We start from the raw sequence: 20,586 nt of genomic DNA, 5'->3' as shown, positions 1-20,586 counted from the left end.
CCCACCCCCACTGTCCCCATCAGACGTCCCACCCCCACTGTCCCCACCTGACATTGTCCCACCCCCACTGTCCCCACCTGACGTTGCCCCACCCCCACAGTCCCCATATGAGTCCCTTCACTTGCCTGCTGACTCCTGGCGATCCTCCTCTGGCCCTGTGTGTACTTTCTGTGTGTCCAGAATGATAAACACGAGTCCAGGAACAGGACGGTCAGGAGAAGATAAGTCCTGTGCTGCTGTGGCTCATGGGAGTCTGGTTTTCCTTCTCATCAGCCCGGCTGGGGTCATCTGGTCTCAAAGAACCAGCTTTGGTTTCTTGCCTTTCTCTGTTCAAGGCACTGATTTCTGTCCTGATCTTTAGTATTTTCTTTCTCCTGCTGCCATTAGTTTAATTGGTTCTTCTTGTCCTTCGTCAGATAGAAGCTGGGCTCACTGGTTGGAGATGTTTCTTCTTTCCCATTGCAAGCATTTAGTGCTATGGTTCGCTCTCAAAGGATGGCTTTAGCGCGTCCCCCGGGCTGTTACAGGCTGCGTTTTCATTTTCATTTAGTTCAAAATACTTTCTAATTTCCCTTTTGGCTTCTTCTGTGACCCCATATGTAGAAGTGTGCATTTTATTATGCGTGTATTGGGATTTTCCGGATGTCCTCACGTAACTGATTTCTAACGTTATTCTGTTGTGGTCAGAGAACATACCTCATGTGGCTCGAATCCTTTGACAATTCTTGGGACTTGTTTTATGTCCCTGAACGTGGTTGGACATCATAAGGAGCGTGTCCCCTTTGTCACTGAGAGAGCGCTCTGTGGCTGTCCCCGAGGCAGGGCTGGCTGACGGCTTTGTTGGAGGCTCGCGCACCTGCTGATGGTCTGTCTGCTGGTGTCGGTCAGGACGTGGGGACAGAAGTCACGTCCTGCGGCTACGGATCATCTGCTTCTCTTTGCAGCGCCGACAGCTTTTCTTACTTTGTCCTTATCCTCGTTCCTCTGTATGTGAAGTGTTCTTTCTCTCTGACCACTTTTAAGATTTCCTCTCTGTGGCTGGTTTTGAGCCATTGGAGTACAATGTGCTTGGGGTGGTTTTCTTCCTGTCTGCGATGCTCAGCCTCGCTTGGATCTGGGGATGTACAACTTCCATGAAAACTGGAAAATTTGGAGACATTTCTTCAAGTATTTTCCTGACACCCGCCCCACACCCTTCATTGGCCTCAAGCATCTGTCAGGCCCCCTGACGTCCCACAGCTCACGGGTGTCCTTTTCACTTAAAACAATCTTTTTTTCTCTTTGTGTTTCATTTTGAATATTTTAAATAGCTATATCCTCAAGTTTGCTAATGTTTCTAATTAAGTAATTAACCCAGTGTCTAATCTTCCCTGAATCCCACCCAGCATGTATATTTATATACACATACACACACATCTTATCTCACGCTTTATAGGTTTCATCTCTAGGAGTTTCACTGGTTGTGTTTTTTTAAGATTTATTTATTTGAGAGACAGAGAGAGGTGGGGGAGGGGCAGAGGGAGAGAATCTCAAGCAGACTCTGCGCTGAGTGAGGAGCCCCACACGGGGCTCGATCTCACAACCCTGAGATCATGACCTGAGCTGAAACCAAGAGTCGGACGCCCAACCCACTGTGCCACCCAGATGCCCCTGATTAGTTGGTTTTTTAAAACATATCTTCCATGTCTCTACTTCATTTCTTGACTATCTAGAAATCCAGGTATAATAAGGTCTTTGGTTTATGCCCGCTAACCAGCATCTGCGTCCCCTCCGCATCAGCTTTACCTGTTTGATTTCTCTCATTTGGGTGACACTTCTCCCCTGCTCTGCGCACCTCCTACCTGCTCTACCACGCTCGTGAATCTTAGCCTGTTGGACGCCGGGTATTTTTGTATTTCTGTGAGAATTCATGGGCTTTGTTTTGGGATGCCGTTGAGTTCCTTGGAAAGACTTCTTGACTCTTGCTTTGAAGACAAGTGAGGCAGGCCATGGGCAGCCTTAATACGCAGCTAATCGTTGTCACTGCAGAGACGAGGCCCTTCTGGAATGTCCTGCATGAGGCCGCGCGGACGATGAGGTTGTCCGCTCCGGCCCCGCGTGGGCACCAGGCACTGCTCTAACCCGCTCAGCTGCTCTCGGCTCGCAGATCTGTGGAGGGCCCCTCTGGGCCTCTCTCCTCTGTGGGCCCCCTGTGAACGCCAGCTGCCGGGACCCGCAGGCCCTCACCTCTGCCCCCCAGCCCAGGGAGCCCGCCGCGCCCTGCCTCCGTGCACCCTCCCTGGAAACTCAGGCAGCGGGCCACGCATCCTGGGGCTCTTCTTGCTCGTTCCTTGTCTCCCAGCAAAAGAGGGATGAACTGTTGACTCACGGGACGATGGGGACGGGTCCCCGCAAGCCTACGCTGAGTGAAAGCAGCTGGATGGCTAGAGTCCGCACCCGCCGAGTGCTTCCATTCAGACGAGATTCTGGGACAGGAAAACGAGCGTGTGGTGACAGAAGCCAGACCCACGGCTGCGGGGGCCGGGGGGGGGGGCTGGCGGGGCTCTAGACGGCCACGAGGAGACACTTGGGGGCCACGCAGCCGTAACAACCTTCAGTGACATCATTGAGAGGTCGAGCTCCCGAGCCAGCGTGCTGGTGGCCTTCCCGGCCAGCCCAGAGACACGCGCCCGCATCCAAGGGGGGCTCTGAGTCAGAACCTGCACAACGTCCGGGAGACACCAGGTGCCTCAGCGCCGCCCCAGGCTCTGCTCACGCCCTCCACGGGGCTGACGGGCTGTTCGGCCGTGGCCGTGGCCGTGGCCGAGGCCGAGGGCAGAGCAGCGAGGGCCCCGCTCCTCACTGCGGTGGCCGTGCTGGGGGCCTCTTTCCTTCCATCTTCGTCAGTCTGCTGTGCTGACTAGCAGGCCATTATCGAAGCTCACATTTCTTTGATTACTGGTGAAGCTGAGTATGGCTTTTTTTTTTTTTTTTTTTTTTTTGTGGTGGGCACTTTTTTTTTTTTTGTAAATTGTTCATGTACTTGGCCCACCTTCCTCTTCTTTCTTTTTTTTTTTTTCTTAAGATGTTTTATGTATTCATTTGGGAGCAACAGAGAGTGAGAGAGAGCATGAGCACAGGGTTGGGGGGAGGAGGGGCAGGGGCAGAGGCAGAGGGAGAAGCAGGCTCCCCGCCAAGCAGGGAGCCCGATGCGGGGCTTGATCCTAGGACCCTGGGACCATGACCTGAGCCGAAGGCAGACGCTTCACCGACTGAGCCACCCAGGCGCCCTGGCCCATTTTTCAATTGGGAAAAATACTTTTGTGTCTGATTAGAGGAGATCGTTATTCAGGAAGTGTGTTAATTTGCCGGGGCAGTCAGAATGCCGTAGCACAGGTCGTGTGGCCCGGATGGAAACGGATTTCCTCCCGGTGCTGGAGGCTGGAAGTCTGAGATCGGGGGGTCGGGACTGGTTGTCCTGAGCCTCTTTCCCCGGCGGGGAGACACCGCCTTCTCCCTGTGTCCTGACCTCCTCCTCTTACAAGGGCACCAGTCAGATGGGATTAGCGCCCATCCAAACGGCCTCATTTGGCCTTAATCACGTCTTTTTTAAAAGCCCTATCTCCAAATACGGTTATATTCCGACGTATGAACATGGACAGGACTGTCAACATGTGAATCCCGAGGGGACGCAATTCGGCCCATAACATTAAGAATTCTAACTATTCTACCTACTTGGTTTTTTGCCTTTGAAATTCTCGTTGATAACAAATACAACAGACCATCTATGTATGTGTTCATATTTTTCTGTTGCTTGCCACAAGCCAGCCACGGTTCGAAGTTTTTTTTACAAATATTAACTAGTTGAGTCTTCACATAACCCTGAGAAATAGGTTTTATTAGCATTTGCCCTTGTGTCGGGGCACAGAGGGGTAAAGTAACGTGTCGCGGGTCCCAGAGCGAGAAGGCGGTGATGCTCGCACGTGAACCGGGCACTGGGGTTCTGGAACCAGCATCTACACATCGGGATGTCCTGCCTCTTGGGGGGAGCAGAGTCCACGGAAACCTCACCCCGGGGTGGATTCAGCTTCTGCCCTTGGGGTTCACTCCACAGAACCTTCTCCATCCTGACAGATCATAATATGGATTCATCTTTCTGTCCGCTACTTATTTTAGGTGGATTTGGAATTTGTTTCGGTGTAAGATGGTTTTCATTTTTTCTTTCTGGCCACCAGGGAGGGAGGACTCACGGCAGCCTGGTGCCATGCTAAGGCGCTCTCGAACATCTGAACCCACACGACACCGTCCGCAGCCGACGTCCGGACTTTACAAGGACAAGAAGCAAGGTTCCAGGAAGGCGCCCATGATTCCAGTTCACAGAAGTATACGGAAAACTAAGTCACAATCAAGGCTTGTCTGTCACTAGACCATCACTCGAAACCCCCTTCCCAACAGTCCACATTGGGGTAAGATTCCAGCTCTGCCATTTTCCAGGTGGTTCCTTTCCCAGCTGCCCTGGAGCTTCGTATTATTGTATTTGTTTGCTTATTTGTTTTACTGAATCTGTCCCGGTATCAAAAGACTATCATCTTATTTTGTGAAGTTTCTGTTCTAGCTGTTGAGTCTCGGTTCCTATAAGGTAGCACATAAATCTAATAAATGCAATAAAATGGACTGGGATGGGGGCGCCTGGGTGGCTCAGTCGATTAAACATCTGACTCTTGATTTTGGCTCAGGTCATGATCTCAGGGTGGTGAGATCAAGCCCCCCATTGGGCTCCCCACTTGGCGGGGGATTTGCTTGGGATCCTCTCTCTCCATCTCCATCTGTCCCTCTGCCCCCCCCCCCGAAAGAAAGAAAGAACGAAAGAAAGAATGAAAGAAAGAACAAAAGGAAGGGAAGGGAAGGGAAGACAAAAGAATTGGACCAGGATGGGATTTTGATTTTTAAGTAGGGTTTTTCAAATAAAGTTCTCATTTTGTAAAGTTAGCAATTGAATCTTGCCAGATTAATGGCTCTTATTTTTCCTGACTTACTAATTCAATATAAAATGGTTATTCAAACTGAACCTTTGAAGTTGGCTAGGTTGCTCTTTTGAACCCATTTAAAAACCTCCACGCTCTTTTTGCAGCTTCTTGGGGTACAAAAAAAAGAAAAGAAATTTGAAAACGATGTGAGGTGATGATGTTTTGGTGACCACTTGCAGCATATATAAACATCAAATCCTTACATTGTACACCTGCAACTAATATAATGTTATGTGGCAGTGATGTCGATAAAAACATTAAAACGTATGATACAAAAAAAGTTTTTTAGAAGTATTTTTATTGCAAACAATGAATTCTATGTATTCCTGTTTTTCTTTATTCTCTTTATACCTGGCCTCTCTCCAAAAAAATGAATAAATGAACAAAATCTTGAGCCGGTGTATAAACAAGGATGTCAATACTGCACGGTAGTCAATAAAGCAGCTGGGGAATAAAAGTCGTGGAGGAGAAAGCAAGCAGTCGGTTGAGCGTCTGACTCTTGGTTTTCGCTCAGGTCATGATCTCGTGGCTCGTGGGATCGAGCCCCGGGTCAGGCTCCACGCTCGGTGGGGAGTTCGCTTTGAAGATTCTCTCTCTTCCTCTCCGTCCGCCCGTCCCTGCCCCACACTCACTCTCTCTCTTTCTCAAATAAATAAATAAATCTTGAAAAAGAAAAAAAGAGGGGCGCCTGGGTGGCTCAGTCATTGGGCACCTGCCTTCAGCTCAGGTCATGGTCCCAGGGTCCTGGGATCGAGTCCCGCATTGGGTTCCCTGCTCAGCGGGGAGTCTGCTTCTCCCTCTCCCGCTCCCCCTGCTTGTGTTCCCTCTCTCGCTGTGTCTCTCTCTGTCAAATAAATAAATCTTAAAAAAAAAGAAAAGAAAAGAAAACTGAATGAGGTTAAAGCAAGCTGTGCCCCTGCCTCGTGGGGGGATAAAAGGCAGGCAGAAGAAATAGCAAGTGCAAAGGCCCTGCGGTGCTGCCACCTCCCACCTGCAGCATAATGAGAGAGAGACAGAGACAGAGAGAGAAGGGGCAGAGAGGGTGGGGGAGGCAGGAAACTAGGTAAGGGGATAGCCAGCAACCAGGGCATGGGGGAGTCTTGCAGACACAGTAGGATTGTGAACTTGATTCTCAGTGTGAGCAGGGAATGGGATGATCGACGAATTTTTAAAGACCTAACTCTGCTGCTGCATGGACCAGAGGCTGTAAGGGAGCAAGAGATGAGGGAGGGGAACTGGCTGGGAGGCCATGGAGCAACCCAGGCAGAAGGGGGGGGTGGTTTGGTGTTGGGTGAGAAACGGCTGGTTTGGGGAGTTTGTTTCAGGGTAGAGCTCTCAGACTTTGTGACTGGAGTGGGCTTCAGGTAGAGGAGTCGGGGTGGCCCTGAGCGAGGCTTTGAGCTGGAGCGACTGGCAAAGTGATGTATGTGGGACGGAATGGGTACTTGACACGTCCATGGGGAATTCATGGTGTTGAGACCATTGGTGTCCACGTGTGTGAAAATGAATTCGATTCATGCCTCACACTACAAAAAAGGAGTACGTTCCCAGTGCGTTTGAGACCTAAATGTAAGAAGTAAAACTTTAATATTTTTAAAAGAAAAATAAGAAAAATTAGTATGGCCTTATTCATAGCAGAAGTTTCTTTTTAAACAAGACACAAGCAAAACTCAGAAAAATTAAAAGTAAATTGTATTATTTATAGCTTTTGCCCAGCTTCATTGAGATATAATTTACAAATAAAATTATAAATATAACGATTTGGTATACATATGCGTTGTGAAATGATCACAATAATTAGCTAATTCACACATCCGTTAGCTCACATACTTATCGTCTGTGTGTGTAAGAACACAAGACCTGTTTTGGCAAATGCCAAGTATACAATGCATTATCATTAACTGTTGTCACCATGCTGCCCATTGGATCCCTCTAAATTACTCGTCTTATAACTGAAGGTTTGTGCCCTCTGATGGATGTCTCCCCGCCCCTCCTCCCCTCCACCCCTGGTCGCCACCATTCCATTCTGTTTCAGTGAGTTCCAACTGTTTAGTTCCGCAGGTAAGTAAGAGCATGCAGTATCTGTCTTTCTGTGCCTGACTTAAATTTCACTCAGCATGATGTCTTCTAGGTCCATCCATGTTGTTGCAAATGGCGGAACTTCCTTTTTGAGGCCAAATAATATTCCATTGTACATATGCCACATCTTCTTTATCCATTCACCGGCTGACAGACACTTAGGTCATTTCCATGTCTTGGCCACTGTGAATAATACTGCAGTGAACGTGGTACAGATACCGCTCTGAGATAGGGACTTAATGTCCTTTGGGTAAATACCCAGAAGTGGGATTTACTGGATCACGGAAGTCCTATTTTAACTTCTTGAACCTCCATGCTATTTCCAAAATGGCTGCACCGATTTACATTCCCACCAAAAGTGTACAAGGGTTCCCTATCCTCCACATCCCGCCAACATATGAGGTCTCTTGTTGTTTTGACGACAGCCATTTTCTGGCAGGTGTGAGGTGGTATCTCATTGTGGTTCGGATTTGCATTTCCTTGATGATGAGTGATGCTGAGCATCTTTTCATGTACCTGTTGGCCATTTCTATGTCTTCTTTGAAAAAAAAATCAGTTCCTTTGCCCATTTTATAGTCAGGTTATTTTCTCATTTGCTTTTTACTACGAAGTTATGTGTGTTATATATACATACCAGGTATTAACCCCTTATCAGATACGCTTTGTAAATATTTTCTCCTGTTCTGTAGATCGCCTTTTATGTTGTTGATGGTTCCTTTGCTGTGCAGAAGTTTTTTAGTGTGAAATAGTCCTGCTTGTTTATTTTTTTCTCTTTTGTTGCTTTTGCTTTTGGTGTCAAATCCAAAAAACTCGTTGCCCGGACCAGTGTTAAAAAGCCTCGTCCCCAGGGACACCTGGGTGGCTCAGTTGGTGAAGCATCTGCCTTCGGCTCAGGTCATGATCCCGGGGTCCTGGGATCAAGCCCAGTATTGGGCTCTTTGCTCAGTGGGGAGACTGCTTCTTCCTCTCCCTCTGCTGCTCTCCCTACTTGTGCTCTCTCTCTCTCTCTGACAAATAAATAAATAAAATCTTTTTAAAAAAAGAAGCAACCTCTTCCCTGTGTTTTTTTCTAGCGGCATCAGGTCTTACACTGAAGTCTTTAATCCATTTCAAGTTATTTTTTGTGAGTGGTAGGGGTCCAGTTTCATTCTTCGGCATGTGGATGTTCAGTTTTTCCAATATTATTTATCGAAGACTGTCCCTTCCCCATTATGTGTTCTTGGCACCCTTGTCAAAGATCAGGTGCCCATGTCTGTGTGGATGTATTCCTGGGCTCTCTATTCTGTTCGTGGGTCCACATGTCTGTTTGTATGTCGGTACCATCCAGCTGTTTAACATGGTTTGAAATCAGGAAATGTGGTGCCTCCAATTTGTCCTTCTTCTTCAAGGTCGCGTCAGCTATTTGGGAGTCTTCTGTGGTTCCATGTGAATTTTGGGATTATTTTTTTCTATTTCTGTGAAAAATGCCATTGGAATTTTGATAGGGATTGCATTAAATCTATAGATCATTTTGTATAGTATGGATACATTAACAATATTAATTCTTCCACTGCAAGAACACAGGATATCTTTCCATGTATTTATGTCTTCTTCAATTTCTTTTTTTAAAAAGATTTTATTTATTTATTAACAGAGAGAGAGAGACAGAGAGAGAGGGAACACAAGCAGGGGGAGTGGGGAAGGGAGAAGCAGGCTTCCCGCTGAGCAGGGACCCCGATGCGGGACTCGATCCCAGGACCCTGGGATCATGACCTGAGCGGAAGGCAGATGCTTAACGACTGAGCCACCCAGGCGCCCCGGTCTTCTTCAATTTCTTTCCTCAAAGTCTTACAGTCTTCAGAGCATAGATTTTTCACCTCTTTGGTTAAACTTTTTCCCCTAGTGTTTTATTCTTTTTGATATTATTATTAAGTGGGATGTATTTTGTGTAATTTCTTTTTTCACATTTAAAATGTTAACATTTTTCTCTGAAACTAAAACCTATACACAGAGTGAGAAGACAGCCGTGGGGTGAGAAGCGATATTCTTACCTCGTATAACTGACAACGGATTAGTACGCAGCATGTACAAAGAACACCAACAAATCCATGAGAAAAAGGCAAATGCACAAAACCAGGCAAAAGTGAAAGGACACGGGACAGTCCAATCAGAATAGCAGCAACTGTACAAGGAAAGAACAGATGTTCAAACTCATCAGGAATCCAGGAGCCATTAAAATAAGCTGCCCTTCCACTCCGTACCCCTCAGTTGGGCACAGATTAAAGGGCGTGATGACATGAGCACTTGCCAGGCGGCGAGGAAGGAAGAAAACCCCTGTATGCTGGAGAACTGCAAATTCCTACAATCACTGCTCAAAACAATTTGCCAGGAAGCAAATCTTCTGGGGGCGCCTGGGTGGCTCACTCTGTTGAGCATCCGGCTCTTGGTTTCGGCTCAGGTCGTGATCTCCAGGTCGTGGGATCGAGTCCCGTGTTGGGCTCCACGCTCAGCAGGACATCTGCTTCAGATTCTCTCTCTCTCCCCCCACCTTCCCCTCCTCCCACTTGCCCCCCCAAATAAATAAATAAACCTTGTCTTCTGCGGCCTGTGTGAGGAGACCACTGGTGGCGCTCTGTGTATACCTGAAGAGCCAACGCTGGGAAGCTCTGGGAGACCGTGTCCTCCTCGGGCTTCCTGTTCCCCCTGCACCTCGCTGGCTGAGCCAAGCCTGCAAGCCTCGACTGCTCTTGACCTGCCATTTTTCAAAGCTGTGTTTATAGGAAGGAACCGCGAGGGATGCGGTGATGTCACCCCAGGACAGAGTGGCAGCTCACGTACCATCAGCTCTACACCCGCGGGGTCCCCCCAAGGTCAGAGGCCCTCTCTCGAATGGGACCTGCAGCATGTGCAGCTGTCACCTGGCCCTCCGTGGTCACCCCGTGGGCACTGGGTGCAGGGAACCAGTGCCCACACCCTGGCCCTCTGGCTCTGCTTTGGCCGTGAATAACAAAGTCCTCCGCCTCTGACCCCGGAACCTTATGTCTTCCTCCAGTGGCCCAAAACTGGGGCAGCCTAGCTTGCTGGCCAGCAAGTGGATGAGATCCCAGGCCTTTCCCAGTTCTTGACCCAAGCCACCCAAACATCCACCATTATTACGATTAAAGTGTGCAATGCCCGTGAAATGAAACGCTATGCGCCAGTTAAATGAAATGACTTATGCTTCATCTGTCAATATTATCACATTGCAATGAGCACCGTGTCAGGTGAAAACACGCTTATTACAGAATGATGCACTCCCGTGCAAATTCAGTCCTTTTCTCTGTATTGTGTGTGGATGTGGTCGTCTGTAACAGAGCAGAGTTACGTCCTGGGGATGAGAAACGGCAATTTAAGGACAGGGAGGGGAGCACAGTGGGGCTTCTCTGTGTGTTTTATTTCTTAGTGAAAACGGACACAAATATGGCAAAATGGTAGAATTTTTAAAGTGGGCAAGTAAGTTTCCTTATGCTTTTCTGTACCTTCCAAATGTTCCATAACTTAAAATGCCAGTGGTGATGGCATGATCTGGCTCGGACCCACAGCCCGGCCTCACATTTTCCTTCGAATATGAATTTCTGTTCTCGCAGTTGCTGAATTAATGCTTCCAAGTATCATACATACTTCTGAAAACCCCTTCCAGCCCAGCAGCCTGGGAAAACCATCACGAATCGGCCGGGCGGGGAGGAAATCACAAGTTAAAAAACAAAACCCCAAGCCCAGAAGCTCCATTAGAGTCCTAACGAGGAGGCAGAAGGAGGACCCACGCGACTCCCCGTCTGCTGGCCGGAGCCCCCAGCCCCTCTCCCCCTGCACCCTTGCCCGGACCTCCTGCTCCTGACCGCCCGAATCCGCAAAGTGAACTCGTGTGGACACAGGCGCTGTGGACACAGGCTTTGCCTTGGGAGAAAAGATGAATCACTCTGCGCCGGTAATCCGATCTCTGCCCTTCTGCTGGTAAACAGTGGAAACACTCACAGGACATTCTTCGCTTTCTTAAAGCCGGGGCAGCATATAAAAGGGCCACAGGGGCTTGGCCTGAATGGGGGGAAGCCATTTATCACCTTCAGGGAAAGAGAATGTAAATAGGTTCAGATTTATTCTCGGGTCCTCCCAGGGGCCCAGCCGCCCCAGAAGTACTCACCTTGTCTCGCTGAGCGGGCCAGGGGTCAGAGGTCAATAGAGCCACTCTGGGGGGCTCCGTGTGGTCCAGCAAACGGGCCCCACAAGGAGATGCTGTTTAAATCCAGAATTGCTTTCACCGAAGCTCAGGGGTCAGCCAGCCCGCGTTGGAGGGGTTCGGCCATTCGTCCTGCCCCTGGCTGCAGGGGATATTGGGTGATTCAGATCAGAAATACAGGGGAGCTGCCCCAAGAGGATGGGGGAGCCACACACGTGTCTTCCACGGTTCTGAGCCCGTGGTGACACCTGCTGGCCCCCACCCCCAGGCCTGCCGCCGCCCGCACACTCGGCGTGGGGGCACGGGGGCATGCACAAAGCAGAGCCCAGGCTGGGCAGTGGCCGTGGTGTCCCGCAGAACAAGGCGGGCTCCCCCAAACCGGACAGCACCCCGCCAGCTGGGCAGCAGACTCACCCAGGAGCCCGGATGAGGAGGGAGACCCAACGTGCAAACTCCCAGAGAACTTTGAGAAATGGGTTGGGGCCCAGAGGGCTCTCCGATTGGCCTCTGGCCTCAGCGTGTTGGAGGAGAGACCAGCGAACTGCACTCTCACGTGTACATCAGTGTGGATCTGCGTGATCCAAGGAGACAGCCAAAGGCAAGACAGTCCTGTGCATTTTGAGGGTCTCAGTACCCATCCCCGCGTCGGGTTGCTGGGCCGCCGCCCCAGAGACCTGGAGGCCAGAAGCCCGTGATCGCTCTGAGGCGGGAAGGAGGGAGAATCCGCTCCCTGGAGTGTAGACGGCCACCCATTCCCTGTGTCTCTTTGCATCGTGTTCTCCCTGTGCCCGGCTCTGTGCAAGGTCCCCCTTGGTTTCTGGAGTGCCATCATACTGGCCTATGTCCACCCCGCTCCCATGCAGTCCCATCTTCACCGAATTCCATCTGCAAAACCCTACTTCCAAATAGGGGACAGAACATCCCGAGGTGCCAGGACTTCAATATACGAATTTCAGAGGGACACAACTCAACTCCTGCCCCTGCCGAATCACCTCGTAGAAAGTTTAGGGCAATGCGCTCCCCCCATCCGCAGCATGTTCGGCTGACCCTTCATTACTGTCTCCCCAGTGCTGGCTGCTATCTTTTCTTTCTTAATCGATTCTTGATGGGTTTGTTAAAACTGGGAATTCATTCTTCCGTAAACTGGCCGTCTGTGAATTGGCTGTTTGGGGCCTTCCCCAGACCGTGAGAGCATTTCTCCCCTCGTAGTGGCTGGAACTGAAAAGGATGCCGAGAACAAGCAGGTGCTAAATGCTCAGTGAGCACATGGAATGGTCCCAGCCCGATCCTCTGGCACCTTCACGTGAGGAGCATCCTTCCAGAAGCCACCACCCATGTGGTAGAAGTAACAGACCACTTAGAACCAAAGCACAGGATTCAAGTCTCAGCTCTGGCAATTTCTGTTATTCTTCCAGACTCTTGAGGCCTTTGTTTTGTCGTAGGTAAGATGGAGACAAGTGAGCATCCTCACCGGGGTCCTAACGATGCAGTGGGCTCTCAGGGCATCACACTCTGGTGTGTGGTGTGTCGGTTCTGGGGAAAGTCTGGGCCACTCTGCAAGGACCAGTAAACAGGTCACACGTCACTGGGGGGGACCATCTGAGCATGAGCACCAGGCTATTAATACGAATTAGTGGGTTTCTGTGTAGAGAGGAGGCTTCATCCTTCAGTTACTTGTTCCATGTGGCAGAATTGAATCACACAAGGGAGTTCATGGACCAAAAATTAAATTACTTGTCATATTTTTTATTCGCTCGTTTCCTTCTTTCCCTGGTAAATTTAATTTTTCTCATTCTAATGAAGCTCCCTGGGAAAATCGAATCAGAATACTGAACCCGGGATGGAGAGGCATAGATAGAAGTGGGTTTGGTGGAAGGTTCTCGAGCCAGCAAAGGGTGGTGTCGGGGCGGGCTTCCCCTCGGTCCTTGGTGGAGAGCATGCGTCACGGTCGGCGCTGACGCCAGCGGGCTGAGGGCCAAGGATGTGAGAATACAAACTATCCCAAAGATAGTTTTCTGGAAGCAAAAGACAACCTTAATTCAGTCACAACCTGCTCTGTGTGTGCTCTCTCAGAAATGAAGGAAGCCTATCTATAGGACAGCGTTTTCTAGAGTCAACCTGTCCTCCAACAGCTGGTCATTGCCAATCAGCTCCATTGACAACTTTGAGATGGGATCTCATTCCTCTCCAGATGCAGTCTGAGTTTGTATGGGGGCCTTGGTCACGCCAACGGGCCACCCTCCAGCCCTGGCGGAGCTCCACACATGCAGTGGCCCCGAGTGACGTGTCCTCCTGCCTCCCCAGCCGTGGACCCCGGCTGCCTACACCCCTGGGTGTGCTGCCGTGCTGGGCGTCCACGCGGGCCAGAAGGGGGCCCTTCCCCTGGGGGTCAGTCGTGTGCACACCCACGTTTCTGAGGTCTCGTCACCTCCCAGAGCTTAGCCCAAAGAGCAGCACTTGGGGGCCGTTCCCTGGGGAGATCGCCGGACCCCTCACTCACATGTGCATGCACACACATGCACACGTATGCAAAGCCACGCACGTGCACACATGCATACATGCACACTTACACGCATGTACATGCGTGCACAACTATGCAACCTTTGGGGACAGTCATGAAGGAGGGAGGCGTTCTTGTGGGTTGTGGAAAGAAGAGACAGATGGGTGTGTGCTCATTTCTCTCACATCTTCTTAATTCCCTGAGCACTTTGTTTGGAGAATCTGCACTGGTGAGACTTGGGATTGTTGTCACTATTGCTCCTGATTGTTGTCTTCCTTTTCCAACCACCCCCTCCTTTCTCGAAGCCTTTCTTGAATGAAGGCGAGGGGAGAGGCTAAGCATGAGTCGGGAACAGCAGGGAGCAAAAAGAAACTGATCCCTTGCTGAAAAAATTTAACAACAGTGTCCCCTTGTGCCGTGAAAAGCCCACATTCCAACAGCAGCCTGTGCTGGGGCTAGAGTTCAGGGATTTATCTCAGTAACCGACCGGATACCTACTCTGGCCTCTGCCATCCTCTGCAGACAGGATGCGTTGATGAGGTGCTGGGGGAAGCGTGACGGGAGAGGAAAGGCTTCACTCTGTGGCCAGGGGTGGGGACAGCACTGGAGTGAGGCCGGGAGTGAGGCCGGAAGCTGTAGGCGTGCAGTGTGAAAAACATATAAAAAACACGCTCTCCATCCCAGGCACTTTTAGATATTTTATACAACTTCCCAATTTCCATATCATCTGTAGAGTCCATGATGTTTTCTCCATTTTATGGAAGAAGAAACTAAGGTTTTGAAAGGCTACAGAATATTCCCCAAAGTGTTCCTAAGTCCTGAGTCTCCCCTTAGAGCGAGGGGCATAACCACCACCCAACAGCTCAGGCCAGAAACCTGGATTCACCCTGGACTCCCCTCTTCACGCTGCCCACCTTCTCCGTCTAGTTGTTCAGTCGGTGAGCAGGCCCCCTTGAGGGGGCCTCCCAGAACCCGAACCCTGTCCTTTCACTTGCCGCCATCTTGCCTCAGCCACATGGCTTCCTGCCTGGATTGTTATAACAGCGTCCTACTGGTTTTCCAGCCATTAGCTCTCCAGTCGGGTTATGAAAAGATTGTTAGGCTTCCCTGCCTGGCTTCCTGGGACACCTGTGCAGACCTCAGCTTCCGAGAGATCCCATTCACCTCCATTCTCCAGAAGAAGCATGCTGGAATTCTTTCTCGCATATCTAGTCGAGCACTGGGCTCAAGTCTGAGATCTCCACTTGCTCACCAACAAACTGAAGCGCGTTTTCCTGAAATCTAGAGTAATCTAAAGTGTACGAAACCAGGATGGTTTGGATCCAGACATAAATCCTTAGCAACAGGGAACACTTCTGCTTGTTTTTAAGTGTACTTTATTTTGCCCGAAACTAGGAAGACACACACATGCTGATTCATTCACAAGAGTTAAAGTAAGTTTTAATTCTGTTTCGACTTTGCAGCTGGCCATCCCAAAACGAGGCCACAGATCCCTGTGTAATTCATTTTCTGAGCTACAACCTGGGGCAGAGACGGAAGCCCGCCGGCAGAACACGGTGTGGGTGAATTATGGCATCAGACTCCCAGGTCACGGCTGGTTTTCATTCCTTTTGCTCAGAATGGTGCTGTCGGTGTTCTCCAGACACTGCATTGAGAAGTTGGCTGTCATCTAGGAAGGAACAAATGCTAACATCTTCCCACCTGGTTGGTGTTCTTAGTACACAAGAGGAAGCTTGGCCTTCATTTTCTGGAAGTATGTAACAAATAGCTTCCCTTGAGCAGAAAACACTGACCGTTTCATGACTGTATTCAGATGTGCCTTTTGTTCAACTCCAGCCTGCCCTGCACTCCATCTTGTATTTTATGGGTTCTCCATTTCCATCTTGTTTAAACTAGCATTTTGCCAGGCACCATTCTGCCTCCCTGACTCATTTTCTCCTTCTTCAACCCGGTAGGCAGATGTTGTTACCTCGGTTCCTACGAGAGGCCACTGGGTGTGGGTGAGACGCTCCATGCCTTGCCTGTGGCCACGGATGGTAGGTGGTGGAGGCAGGACTGGAGCCCCAGATCCTAACATGCTCCTTCCACTGTAAGCCACTTGGCGGGCTCCTGCTGAGCTTCTGGATGCTGGGACTCTCAGCATACCAAGAGCTGGAATGTATGTCTGAGACAAGATCGTGTAATTCCTTAATCTCCGTGTGGGTAAATGGAAGTTCTGAAGGATGGGCTGCCTCCATGTGGTGCAGACTTTGATGTGGAATCAGAGGTCCTTGTTGAATGACCGTTCTGCCAGTTCTGGGTGATTCAGGCGAGTCTCGTAACTGCCCTGAGCATCAGGTACTGATGCACCCCTCATGGGGTCGAGGGCAGTCGCTCTGACAACGAGCAGGTCTTCAGTATCAGCACCCAGATGTGACCCCTGCCTGGCAGGTCTCCCCCAGGGAGGGAGGCAACCCCAAATTAAACTGTAAAAGTACTGTTGAGATTATGTTGACACCTGCAAAGCTCCTGGCACATTCTTGATTTTCCATAAATGAGTTGACCTCTTGATTGACTTAAGATTTGACCATTGAAAAACAAAAATCATGAAACAGACTGTTGGATGAAAGGAGATTAGGGAGACATGACAATCAAATGTAACGTGAAATCCTTGACTGGGTCTTGCTTAGAAAACTTTAAAAGAGGGGCGCCTGGGTGGCTCGGTCGATTGAGTGTCTGACTCTTGATTTTGGCTCAGGTCGTGGCCTCAGGGTCATGAGATCGAGTACCACACAGGGCTCTGTGCTCACTGGGGAGTCTGCTTGGGATTCTCTCTCTCCCTCTCCCTCTGCCCCACCCTCTCTAAAATAAATAACTGAATCTCTAAAAAAAAAAAAAAAATTTTAAAAGACATTTTGTGGACAAAGGAAAATATTTGAATCAATATTAAATTTCACAGGGCATGATAATGGCCTTGTGGCCCCTATGGAAGAATATCTTTGGAGAGACATTTCCTGGTGAAGGGCCATTATGTCTGCCAATGCTTTAAGTGGTCCATATATATGTGTGTGTGTTTATATATAAAAGAGAGAGAGATAGAGGAAACTACCTGCCTAGAAACTCAAAAATGATACCCACCCACCACATAATCTTGGGAAATTTTTAAAGGACATTCCTTTTAATTTAGTAGTTATGCTTGTTGAAACATATCCTAAAGAAGTCCTCAGAGATCCCATATGACTTCTTTGCCACTGGGTAGAAACAGGTGGACTCCGTTAGAGGGGAGGCCATCCCACATGGATACTCAGTCCCCAGAGTCTGAATCTTGAACAGCAGGGCAAAGAGACCCAAAAGGATGGGAGTCCTGCTCCAGGAACGCATGTTCTGCCTGGAGCCTGTGCGCCCAGCCCAGGGTCACGGCCTCCTGTCATTTCCCTACAGGCAGCCAGGCTTGGCCACCGTTCACAGTGAAGAAACACAACAGATACAATGAGGAAATGCATTTTTCAGTCATGTTGGGTAAAGTATCTTACCCTTCCAACAATCCCATGACCCAGCATTCTTAGTTCTCTTAAGTGAGTGATCTAAAATCCTTCTGTATATGTTGACATAAGCCCACCATCATGTCACTGTCTCAAAGTGACGGAAGTGATGGCCAGCAACTCCCTGATGCCCCTCTAGCTGCCTCCTCCCAGAAGTTATGCGACCCCACACCAAAGAATAAACATGCTCATCCAGATTTGCCCTACCCAGGGCACAGACAGCCCTATCTCCAGAATACCTCCCAGACCATCGACTCTGATTAACACCTCTCTGGTGGTCTACCTCCCCTACAGAGCCAGGAACGATGCCCCATGTGCCCAAAGGTCTCCCACAGTGTAACGTAGGTCCACCTGCCAGGGGCCTTTTCCCGCTGTTACCCCTTGACTCCCAGGCCTCAGCACGGAGCCCGAACCTCAACAGGTGTGCAAAAATAGTTACTATCTAAATAGACAAATGAGTCGGAATACCTGCAAACAGAGAACAAAACTAGTGGAATAATTTTTAAAGGTTATAAACCATGACCATTGAAAAGCTAATAGAAGAATATTATGAACAGTCCATGCCAACAAACTTGATAATTTAACTTAGATGGACCAATTTCTTGAAAGAGGCAGTCTATCAAACTCATAAGAAATAGATAATCCAAATAAGCCTATATTGATTCATAAATTTGATCCGTACTTAATAACCTTCCCAAACAGATACATTGACTGGTGAATTCTACCAGACATTTAAAGAAGAATTTATACCAATTCTCTATAGTCTGTTCCAGAAAATAGAAGCAACATAACACTTCCTAGTACATTCTATGAAGGCAGCACTGTCCTAACAACAAAGCCAAAGACATTACAAGAAAAGGAAACTACAGATCAATACGTCTCATAAACATAGATGTGAAAATTCTCAACGGATATCGGCAAATCTAATCCAACAATGTATGAAAAGAATTATACACCATGACCAGGAGGGATTTATCCCAGGTGTGCAAGACTGGGTTGACATTCAAAAATCATGTAATGCAATCCATCACATCAACAGGTTGAAGAAGAAAAATCAGTCTATTCATTAAAAAAGAAAAGATTATGAGAGAAGGCTGTTTCTAAGGACTTTATTGTCCCCCTAAGAAAATCGGTTCCTTAAAACACCCCTGTAAACACAAGATTTAAATTCCTAACAAGCTAGATCAAACCCACAAGCTGTCAATCACCCACAGGAGCTTTCCTTCTCTCAGGCTGCCTGGGAGGGAGGCCAGGCTGGCTCAGGCCCCGAGGGCCCCACCGGACATCTTGGCCAGCATGCTTCCAGGCTGTGCACCCCATGGCCCACCCATCCTCTTCCTCACCCTGTCTTACCCCTCAGGGACTGACCCCACCAACACCCTGATTTGGCAAGACAGAAACCAGGGCGTTATCCTTGACAACAAGGCAAAGTGGAGGCCTTGAGCATCCCACGTGCACACACCTCGTCTCAACACCTCCACCAGCCCCTCCGACAACATGGACAGGCCGCCCCTCCACTGGACTTGCCCTGCGGAGGCTGCCCCTGGGTCGCTGTAACCTGATTCTCTCTGTAGAAGAAAGTCAAGTCTGGGCGCTGGCGCACTTCATTGGGTTTGATTAACGAGGCTGTGGAGGGTCTCTGGGGCACAGCTGCCCCGATATGCATGCTTCTTTCCAGGGCCAGATACGCCAATTATCTGTGTTTTCCTTGGGAGAAGACGGAGGAAGTGGGCAGTTAGCAAAAACACAGACTCACTTATTCTAATAAATTGTAGTGAAAAGTAAAATATACACGACCCCGCTCATAAAGGAGAGCAAGGCCCAGTAAAGAGAAGACAGCAAAAAAGTAAGAACAAGATGTCTTCTCCTTGGCTTGGCCGGTGGTGCCCACGGCAGCATTTACCATATTCGCAGCCTAGGGAAATGCCAGAGTCCAGATATTTTTGTTCCACAAAGAGCTCATACAAATGATGAAAACCAGCTCCCTCGAGGCAAGAGAGCGACACACCGATAATTCACAACTGAAGAAAAAGAATTCGGGAACATCCATGGGAGAAAATCGTCACCCTTCCTGGTGATTAAAAAAAATAGCAATGACCCTAAGGAGGTGCCTTCCATTGCTTATAAAATTAACAAAAACGTTTGAAATAATGTCGGGCCCAATGCTGGTAAAATCAAGGAAGTTCCTACGATGTTGGTGGATGTGGAAATTGGTACAACTGGTTTTAAAGGCAATTTGGCGGTACGGATTAAGACCTGTAAAAGGTATGAATACCTTTTCACCTGATATTTATATCATGGAAGCAGTAATTTATGTCAGTAAATATGACCCCCCAAAATCCCAAACTATTTAATGTAAAATATATATATATAACCAAAAGAAACAAATCTAAACACACCCCCAAAATTCTATGTACAAAGTTATTTATCATAGTCTGCTTGGGAATAACTTAAATATCCCTGAACTATCGGGGTACATTTAAGAACTGGTTGCAAAGAGTTTTGCACACCTTGAAGAGATATTTATCTTAGAAGATCAGAGGATACAGCAAGTTATAAAGGTGTTTACCTAGCACAGCTTCGAATATGCAAACAAGCCTTTAGGTCGGGACTGGAAGAAGACAGAACAAAACAACAATGGCGCTCATATTTTGATACTTGGCCATATTTAATGTTTAGTTCTAACTTGTTGGCATTTCTAATTTTTTTAAGTGAAAAATGTATTTTTAGTAGGAAAAAACCAAAGATGAGCTCAGATCTTCCTAATGACCCATTCATTGCTCATCTGTCATTCATGAACGTATCTAGATCTTTTCGAGCCTATTTATATTGTCACCCCGTGTGCCCTGTGGCTAATGAGTTCCTTACATGTGTCACTGCTGTGCAGAGGACTACTTCCTTCCCTCCCGTGTCCGAGCGTGCCCTTAGATGGGGTCCGTATTTCTGTGTTAGCCAAACACGCAGTAAGTTCCCGTGATCGCGGTTCCCTTGAAACTTCTGGAGATCCCAGGCTCTGCTGGTGGAGTAACCTGTGAATCATGGCACTTGGCCACATCCAGGGAAGATCGATGTGGTCACACCTACAGCCAGCGGCTCCCCGTTGAGGAATGTTCCATGGAGCCCACGCAGGCCGCATCTGGTCTCTGGGTGCCCGGCTGGGATCGCACGGTTGGCACGTGCATGGGGAAGTCAGTGGAAGAACAGAGCACATGTCAGAGCAGCATCCAGGAGGAGTGACCCAGGCTCAGCCCGAGTCAGCGGAGGGGAGCCAGGGACAGGTACAAG

At 48.8% G+C, this 20,586-nt stretch overlaps 1 protein-coding gene across 1 annotated transcript in view; it reads left to right on the top strand.

The window, feature by feature from the left end:
- Positions 1-4,457, top strand: part of PKD1L1 (polycystin 1 like 1, transient receptor potential channel interacting) — a 111,384-nt gene extending 106,927 nt beyond the window's left edge. Inside the window, exon 53 of the mRNA XM_032430500.1 lies at positions 4,215-4,457. The gene's annotated coding sequence lies outside the window, so the exon portion shown is untranslated. The remainder of the gene's footprint in view (positions 1-4,214) is intronic.
- Positions 4,458-20,586: the final 16,129 nt, after the last annotated feature.

The sequence above is a fragment of the Phoca vitulina genome, unplaced genomic scaffold (assembly GCF_004348235.1).
Source record: "Phoca vitulina isolate PV1807 unplaced genomic scaffold, GSC_HSeal_1.0 scaffold44, whole genome shotgun sequence".
Taxonomy (NCBI): Eukaryota; Metazoa; Chordata; class Mammalia; order Carnivora; family Phocidae; genus Phoca; species Phoca vitulina.
This window is presented reverse-complemented; position numbering and strand designations above follow the sequence as displayed.